Source organism: Saimiri boliviensis, chromosome 16 (genome assembly GCF_048565385.1).
Source record: "Saimiri boliviensis isolate mSaiBol1 chromosome 16, mSaiBol1.pri, whole genome shotgun sequence".
In the NCBI taxonomy this organism is placed as follows: Eukaryota; Metazoa; Chordata; class Mammalia; order Primates; family Cebidae; genus Saimiri; species Saimiri boliviensis.
Window position 1 is genome coordinate 58,842,723 of NC_133464.1, and position 9,747 is coordinate 58,852,469.

Below are 9,747 nucleotides of genomic sequence, written 5' to 3' on the forward strand. Positions count from 1 at the left end.
CGCCCAGCCCAATGCTTTCATTTCGAATCATAGATTCTGGTCATATTTATTTCTGATATATATACTTTATGTATAAAAAATATTTTTAACATTTATATTATACTGTATTTACTATTTATATATTTTCTAACCTTTTTCCTCTTATACTAAAAATATTTGTGTATTTAAATATCCTTTTTCTGCATGACTTTAAAACAACACATTTTTGTACTTAAAATACATGAAATATTTATTATACAGACACACAAAAGGGGATGCATTGTATATACTGTTGTACATTGGACTTTTTCTGCTTATTACATTGTGAATATCTTTTTGCATTATTATTGCTCTAGGACATCATTTTTAGTAACTGTTGTTTCATCATATGAGTGTAGTTTATGTAGTTTATTCTCAGTTGTAGAAAATTTATGAGTCCAGGCGCAGGGGCTCACGCCTGTAATCCTAGCACTTTGGGAGACCGAGGTGGGAAGATCATGAGGTCAGGAGTTTAACACAGTGAAACCCTGCCTCTATTAAAAATACAAAACATTAGCCGGGCGTGGTGACACATGCCTGTGATCCCAGCTACTCAGGAGGCTGAGGCAACAGAATGGCTTGAACACAGGAGGCGGATATTGCAGTGAAGTGACATCGTACCATTGCCCTCCAGCCTGGGCGACAGAGGGAGACTCAGTCTCAAAAGACAAAAAGAAAATGGTGGCCAAATATTTGTACATATCCATGATTATTTTTATTTTTTCAGGTTAGATGACTAGAAGTGGAATAGCCAAATCAAAGTGAATGCATAATTTTAAGGATTTTGATATATATTTCCAAAATACCCCATACAAGAGTTATTCCAATAGATGGTGTCACTAACAGAGTAGTAGGATAACTTTTCCCTGAAACTTTCTCCACCCTTCCAACACCGGGTATTATTTTTCTCAAAGTCTGGTTTAACAGGTATTAAATGCGGTCTTATTTTAATTGAAATATCTTTGGTCGCCAGTGAGGCATGCAATTTGGAATCATTCCACACTTCCCGCGGTACCATTCTGGGTCTCTGGGCTCTGATCTGCTTGGTGAATCCTTCACAGTGTTCCTCAGGACAACTTGGGGCCTTTCTGAGTGCAGGAGGGTAACTCCATCCTGTTCTCAACCCTGGGCTCAGCTACCAACCACTACAGCGTGTGTGGCTTGAGAATCCTTTAAACCCAACCACCAGGGGGCAGAAGAGGGCAGGGTTTATTATGACGGGCATTTACTGAGACGGAGTCTTGCTCTGTCACTCAGGCTGGAGTGCAGTGGTGCAATCTGGATTCACTGCAACCTCCACCTCCAGGCTCAAGGGATCCTCTTGTCTCAGCCTCTTGAGTAGCTGGGATTACAGGTGCCCACCACCACACCCAGCTAATTTTCGTATATTTGGTAGAGATGGGGTTTCACCATGTTGGCCAGGCTGGTCTTGAACTCCTGACCTCAAGTGATCCACCTGCCTCAGCCTTCCAAAGTGCTGGGATTATAGGTGTGAGCCACCGTGCCTGTGACGGGCATTTTCCTGAAGGAGAAACCAAAGGCTTTCCCAAAGTCGCACAGCAATAATTAATTGACAGATCTGAAAATAGAACCCAGGTCTTCTAACTCCACACCTGGTGCCTTTCAGGACCTCTGAAGTTAGAGACAAATGAAAGAAGCCAGAAAGTGGTGGAAACAGCCTCAAGGGATTTCTCCTTTGACAACTGTTCAGATAACTATTTTTTATGACCACAAAAAGGTTGAATCTGTCCTTGAACACATATTTATAAAGCTCCTACTACATGCCTAGAAGGGCAGTGTGGATACAGCAGGCAGCAAGAGAAGCCACAGTTCCTGCCCCCGTGGAGCTTCCCATAATGCAGCAAGGATACCCGCTCCGGTGACACAGCTCCTGGATTCATACACATCTCGGCTCTATCACATGACAGATATAGGATGCTGGGCACGTTTCTTAAACTGTCTGCCTCTAAATGTTCCCATCTCTGTAGTGGTGACAATAATCATACCTGATAATTAAAGTTGTAGGATTAAGTGAGATGACACACATAAAAGCCCAGCAAACATAGTCAGTGCTTGCAGATATTAACCATGATTATTAGTGTAATTCTCAAGTGGGACCTCTACAGATGAAACAATTTACATTATTAATAACAATTACAACTATTATTGAGCGACCATTTATTGAGTGCCTATCAGCGTGGACTTCAGTACTTTACATCTGTTGTCCTGTTATGAAGCAGGACAGCAGAGAGTGTCCTAAACTTCCTTGGTGGTAATAATCCTCTGAGATGCTTTTTTAAAAAAAAAGAAAAAGGAAAAAGGAAAAATTCCCAGATTCTCCAATTTTCTTGAGCCGGGAGTTCCTCTAGAGGGCCTTGGGAATCTATTTGTTTTTAAATTTACTATTTTAGCCATTTTTAAGTGTAGAATTCAGTAGCATGAAGTACATTCACACAGTGCAGCCACCACCACCACCTGCCTCCGGAACTCTTTTCATCTTCTCAAACTGAAGCTCTGTCCACATCAGACACTAACTTCCCATTTTCCCTCCCCTCAGCCCTCGGCAACCACCATTCTCCTTTCTGTCTCTGTGAATTTCATTATTCTGGGCACCTCATATAAGCGGAATCATACAGTATTTGTCTTTTTGTATCTGGCTAATTTCATTTAGCATAATGTCTTCAAGGCTCATCCATGTCATCCGTGTTGTGGCATGTGTCAGAATTTCCTTCCCTGTTAATGGTGGATGCTATTCCATGGCATGTTTAGAGCACATTTGGTTATCTATGCATCTGTTGATGGGCATTCGGGTTGCTTCCACCTCTTGGCGATTTCCCCTCTCTGTACACCATGGCAGCAGGAAAGCATTCAGTGCTTTTCTGACTCTGCTAGAGACGAGCTGATCAGACAAACATGGACTCTTTTTGGGCATTTAGCACCCGCTGGCATCACCTATGAATTCACCAGGTTTAGCGAAGGTTACTAAATTCCTAACAAACATTCCTTTCCCAGTGCACCCAGGTGCCAGTGACTGAACCAGTTCTGAGACCTCTCACTTCCTCTGTATTGAGGATCTTCAGCTCCCTCCATGCTTGCAGCCATGGGGCATGCCATACACCTGGGCATTCCATACACCTGGGCATGCCGTATGCCTGGGCACACTGTACACCTGGGCATAACACACACCTGGGCATGCCGTATACCCAAGCACGCAAATAAGGCCAGGCCAACTGTGGCACCAGCACCCTCGGCTACAAGATCCTCTCTTTGGGGTACGATTCATAATTATGCCATAGACAAGTGGTCGACAAGCTGGATGCATTGTCACTCTGTGCAAGGATTGCTTCACCTAAATATGTTCTGAGTTCTGCTGCTGCCTGAAGAGTCACCACTTCTCACGGATGAAAGCAGAAAATGTCTTCATCTTCTTTCTCTTCTCCTTCCTAACTCCACAAATTGATACTGGTCAATGGGAGGTGGTTACAAGTGAAAGGAATGTGCAAATCCTTTTCATTTTTATTTTTCTATTGGCTGAAACAAGGATACTTTCTTCTGAGTCCCTTTTGACCAGGTAAGCAAGAGCAACATACCTCAGGAGTGAGGGAGCAATGACATGGAAGGAGCCTGGGTCCCTGAGTGTTCTTGTGGAGCTGGGACACCTCCCCTGGATTAGCTTCCTCTGCACTGTTACACAAGAGAAAAATAAATATGCACATTCTTAGTCAGTTATGGAAGCCAAACTGATACTCTAATATAGTAGCCTTTAATTAGAGAAAAAAGAAGAAAATAGGGTAGGGGAGAGGAAGATCTGGGAGGAGAGGTAAGCAGGAGGTAGGTGCAGGGGAAGGTGAAAAAAATACTGGATGGCAGATATTTCGTTTATTCCAACCCCCCAAAATACTGTCAGGCTCAGCCTTCTACCTTGGGTTTGGAAAATCACACTCAATTTTTCTGTTGATTGTCATGTAAATGTTTGATAAAGAAGCATAAGCATTCATGAAAATATATATTTTTTCTAAAAGTTCCAATAAAATGCTGTAGTATATCACTATAAAATGATTAAAGATAAGGCTGAGTCCCTGAATTTGTCTTTCCAAAGTATTATATAATCCACTCCTAATTATTCACTTTCCTTTTACATTTTGGGGAAATAAGACCTATTCCTACAATGATTTACGAAACTCTGTTTTGGGTACTATAATCTATTTTGCTATTAATCTTTGCTGAAAACATTGAGAAAAATAAACTGTCTAGGATATAAAGTATTCTCAAAGTCAACTACCAATAATTTGGAGATTATTCTTAGAAAAATCTGTTCACTGGCTGCTCTCCAGTGAAGGCCTCGCCACTCCCACCTGGATGGCCATCTTAGCTTCCTGAGGAAGTATGGCAATCTTCTATACCTGTGGCCCAATGAGCTGTTCTAGTATTCATACCCTTGTGTAGTCCCCTCCCCTTAACCTGAGCTGGTCCTGTGATTTGACTAAACCCATAGAATTTGGCAGGAAAACCAGGGTGCTAGTTCCCAGTTTCAGCCTGAAGGCTTGGTCATGTCCACCTCTGTACTGTTGGGCCCCATGAGCAGCCATTTAAGTATTCTAGCTGCCTGGCTGGAGAGACCGTGTGGAGAGGGAGAGGCCCCCCCATTTGCGCCTAGACCCAGACAACCCACTACTGAATGTAGCCACACAACATTGGCACACCCAGCGAAAGAAAGCCCAGCTAAATTGCAGATTTGTGAGCAGATACAATGATGGTTGTTTTAAGCCAGGAAAGTCTTGGGATGGTTTGTACATAGTGATAGATAAACAAATCATTAACCTTTCCTGAATCAGACAGAGCTCCTACTCAAGTTTCCGAAATGGAATTTTCTCACAATTCCATTTGCCGCACCATCTTCTGTTCTAAGTTTTTTAACCAGTCAGGGTCACCATATACTGTGGTGTGGGTTGTACACTGTACCAGGGCAGCTGCTAAGGAACTGCTTGCCTGGCCTTTGCCTGGAGGGGGCACTTTTTCTAAAGTGAATGAAAATGTCTTTTGGGCTCCCAGAAGTCCGATAACAGGCCCCTTGTAGAACTGAACCCAAAGTCGTTGACCTGGCCTTTAAGACCCTCCTTTAACTGCCTGCCGTCACCTTTGTCCATCCGTTCCAACTTTCTCCAACCCAGCCTCTCGTTACTCATCTCCAAGCTTGGCTTAGCCAGGTTGCCCTGCCTTCCACAGTCAGATGTGCCCATCCTGCCTGATGGGTAGCAGTGTACGTGATGCTCCCAAATTAGGGCCACGCCTTCTAAAGGAGGATCCAGTCCCACCACCAACCCTTGGAGTGCTCAGGCAGGCACCAGTACATTTTCAGTCTTGTAAACCTCAGAGGATCGAATGTTTGCTTACAGGTGCATATTTTGTAGAGGTTTCCAAGCACACTAACGTAAGAAGGGATGGTGTAGCATGTGTTATTCTGGTTTTGGTCTTCATAGGTGGAGGGCTGAACCCAGGGAGATTTGGAGCTGCTCTTTCCCCAGGAGGCTGTGTTTCATCTGTCAGATCTGAAGCACAGGGCCTCGCTGTCTGAGCCAGGGAAGTCATTCTCCAGGGAAAATTCTTTCCTCGCTATTCATAGTGCAATGCGAAAGCTAAATGTTCCAATACGCTGTGCAAGTGGACTTTGTGACATGGGATATGCATTGTCGAACTTTGTAATCTTACCCTTCATTCAATATTCAACACATTTATTTGATCTCTTCCTTTTCTCAGCATCCCCTTCTTCCTCCACGCTCTTCCTTCGTTCCCCCCCTTCCCCCACCTCCCTGCCTTCTGGGAAGGGCTGGCTCAGAGTCACCTTCCTGTCAGGGGTGTGACCGAGGGGATTTCTAGATGTGCAGTTAGGGACCAAGGTGCTGACAGTTTTCTTCGACTCAGGACTCTAGATGAAGTACAGCTGCAGGCTGGTGGAATTAAAGGAGCCATGACCTCGAGAGGTGTGTCTCACACACTATCCTGGGTTACACCGTGACACAAGGCAACGTCCCCAACTGTAGGGAGGGAAATGATGGAGTGCTCACCTGAATTCGTGCCAGAAAGGGACAGGTTGCCTGGGCATGTGCCCTGCAAGCAAATATGCTGTTCACTATAAGGTGAATCATTGAACATCTTAGGGAAACTTAGCACTGTTCAGGGTAGGGGGTGAAACTAGCAGTTTCTAGCTGATTATTATTGAAGCTGGCCCGTTTGAGCCTGTGATCTCTACAGATATTGCAGGATGAAAGGCTTCTTGAATTATAATTGGATTCCAAATATTTGCCTGGAATAATAGCTTGGCAACTATATGCTGGGAGCTGTAAAATAGTAGTAGTAACCGTATTTTTATATTCCTATAAGTAATAATTACTATGTTTGAGCAAATATACATATTAAGTGCTTTCTATTTTCTCATTTATTTTTTGTTGTTTAATTGTGTATATTTAAGGTATATGAAGTGATCTTTTGATATACAAAGTGAAATGGTTCCTATAGTGAAGCAGATTAACATACCTATCATCTCACATGGTTAGCCTGCCTTTTTTGACAAGAACACCTAAAACCTGTTCTTTTGGCAAAAACCTCAAATACAACACATTATTATTCGATGTGCTCCTCTGGTTGTATGTTAGAGTCCTCGACTTATTCATCCTACATATCTGCACATGGCAGCATTCGTCACAATAGCCAAGATACGGAAACAACTGAAGTCTTCACTGACGGGTGAATGGATAAAGAAACTGGCTGTCTGTCAGCTGTCTGCCATCATCTATCTATCGTGGAATATTATGTAGCCTTAAAAAAGAAGATTCTGCCGCTCACCACAACATGGGTGAACCTGGAGAACACTATCATAAGTGAAATAAGCCAGACCCAGAAAAAAAAAAAAAAAAAAGTCAAATACACAGAGATAGAGAATAAAATGGTATTTACCAGAGGCAGGGTAGGGGTGCAGGGAGGAATGAGAAGTAGGTCAAAGGATATAGTAGTATCTCATTTAATCACTAGCCCCATGAAATAGGTGGTATCTAGTTTTGGAGGTAAAAGATCCAGAGTTCAGAGGGTTTGAATAACCTTCTTAAGCTGGTAGGTAGTCGAGCTCTGATTCAAACTCAGAGTGAGGCCCATACTCTTATTCTCTCCTGCCACCCTGGCCTGCCCTTCCAGTCATGAGCAACATTACAAGACTAGGCTCGTCTAGGAGCAGACAGAGGCTCAGTCAGCTCTTCTACACCTGCTGCCTGTAGCTGCCCCTGCCCAGCACTGCTACACAGCAAATCCTTTGGACTGCTCGGCCATCACTCTGGGTTCTCCCCTTTACATTCGAGGAATTCTGGAGTAAAGCAAGTTTTGTTACACAAGTCACTTTATGCAGATTCTCTGGCCAAGCCTTAAGGTTCTGATACCACCAGGAAGAGGAAGTCTGGTGTGAGCTCAGTGGGGAGCATGGTCTGCAGTGGGGCTGATGTGAGGGGCTAGCCTGTGGGAGAGGATACAGGCTCTTCTCTCTCCCTGCTTAGATGTTTGGCCACATTCCATGACGTGTAAAGAGAGTCAAGCCTGGGAGCCTGACTTGGGGTTTGATGGGAATTTGTAGTTTTCTTGAGATACACTTTGCGGCTAGGTCTGGTGGCTTACTCCTATAATCCGGCACTTTCGGAGGCTGAGGCAGGAGGATTGCTGAGGCCAGGAGTTCAAGACCAGGCTGGGCAACATAGCAAGACTCTGCCTCTACTTAAAACACACACACACACACGAAATACACTTTGCAAAACCACAAGGTGATTTCATACCTGCTTCTTACAGCTGAGGCCATGAGAAAATCTAAATAAGATATATTAGAGGGAGTCACTATTCTGGATGAATTTCCTCCACCAGCAGAGGTGACGAGTATTTTGTAGGGAGAAAGCAGTCTTTCCCCTCACCCACTTCAGTAGGAGCTCCAGGAGCGAGGTGGCTTCAGGACAGGACTGGCACCAGAGGTGACTGATGGGAGTCAGCTGCTGGGTCATGGCTGCTGCTTAATAATCTGTCCATTTCGGGTTCATGAAATGTTCTACAGGTTGATGTCAGCAGAATTTTCTCTCAATTTTCTTTCTAGGTCTGACCCTTGGGAAGAATCCAGCAGGAGGTAGAAGTGGAGAAAAGAGAATGTAGAGGAAGACAGTTTTATTCCCCTTGTGACCAAGAGGTTAGGTCACTTGTGACGTTCTGGATATGAAGGTAGACTTCATCTTTATTGATTTAAACTCTCTAAATCCATGTAGAATAAGCATAATTGTAAACCCACTGGCACAAGCTACTGAGAAAGGCTGTGTAGTCTTAGCCTCTGGATACCTCCGAGAAAAAGTTCAGTCAGCACTTGTCCATCCTGGGTGCTTTGATATTGTGCCTGAGTCAAGCCAGAGAAATGGGTCAGAGAGAGACTCCCTCTGGCGTCCTGGGAACTCGGTGACTTCATGAGTTCATTGAGGTGAGGGGGTAGTGGGACCAGCATACCGGGCTGGAAGCTGGACAGTTGGGTTTTTAAAGCTGAAATGCTCCACGTGTGAGGGGCTGTGCCGCCCCAGTGCCTAGAAGAATGCCACAGGCAGAGGATGCCCTCAAGAGGAAAACATTTGTAATGATATTTTACAGTCACATAGAGAAAAGTATGGTTATTGTTCTAATGCAGGATAGAAATATTTAAAAATGTTTTTATTTGCATCACAGACCTCTGAATATCTGATAAAACCATGAATCCTTTCTTTCTCTTAAACACACACACACACACACACACACACACACACACACACACCCCCTACATAAACACACACCACACACAGAGCAAACAACAAAAATAAACCGTGCTAATACATTCATTCAGTCATGCTTTACATACAATTTCCGGGGGCTCATAGTCTCTAACACCCACCCAGCTTAAGAAAATGCCTGACCTACAGACCGGTGCAGGCTTCAACTCTCTGATTGCAGTCAAGGAGAGAAACAGATCACATAGAAGAATCAACAAAATAACAGTGTTTAGCATCTGCCTGAGCAAAACGCTACAGAGGACATCTCTGGAATTCTAATAGATTCATACAACCCTCTTGAAAAAACAGTTTATGTCTGATCTTAACCAGTCTAAGTTAAAAATGTGCTCAGGCTAAAGAATGTGTCTGCCCCATGAGTGTGGCCACCCTTCAGCTCACTGATGCTTTTGTGCAAAAGTCGTGGTCCGGATATCTGAATCCTCCTCCTGCCCCACAATGGGCTGCTATCCGGTAACGGCTGTGAGGTCCCGTTACTGCGGGGCGAGGCTCCTCCAGGACACTCCGATGCCTGCCCAGAGCCTGGCTTATCGGGGGATCTGCAAGCTCCGGCCAAGGCCCTGGCTGAGTCCACCCTGGCCCATCTTGGGGGACTAGATTTTACCCTGAGCAACACACCTTTTTTGGGTAAGGGCTGTCCCTGCTAAGTAGAATTTCCTTTTGGATTCAGAGAATTCAGAACCGGCGCCAACTCAACCCAGGTGGAAATGTGAAAATCCACACCAAGATCAACTCAAACTGAGTGAGGCCATGGCCAGCGAGGGAGAGTGAAAAGAAAAGAAAATAACTGAGCAGGCAAAGCTCTGTTCCACTTTCTCCCTCCAGCTGCAGCCTTCCACGGGAGCGCACAGAAGGTATTTGTACCGAATGCTTCATAAAGCCAGGCTGGGCACTCGTT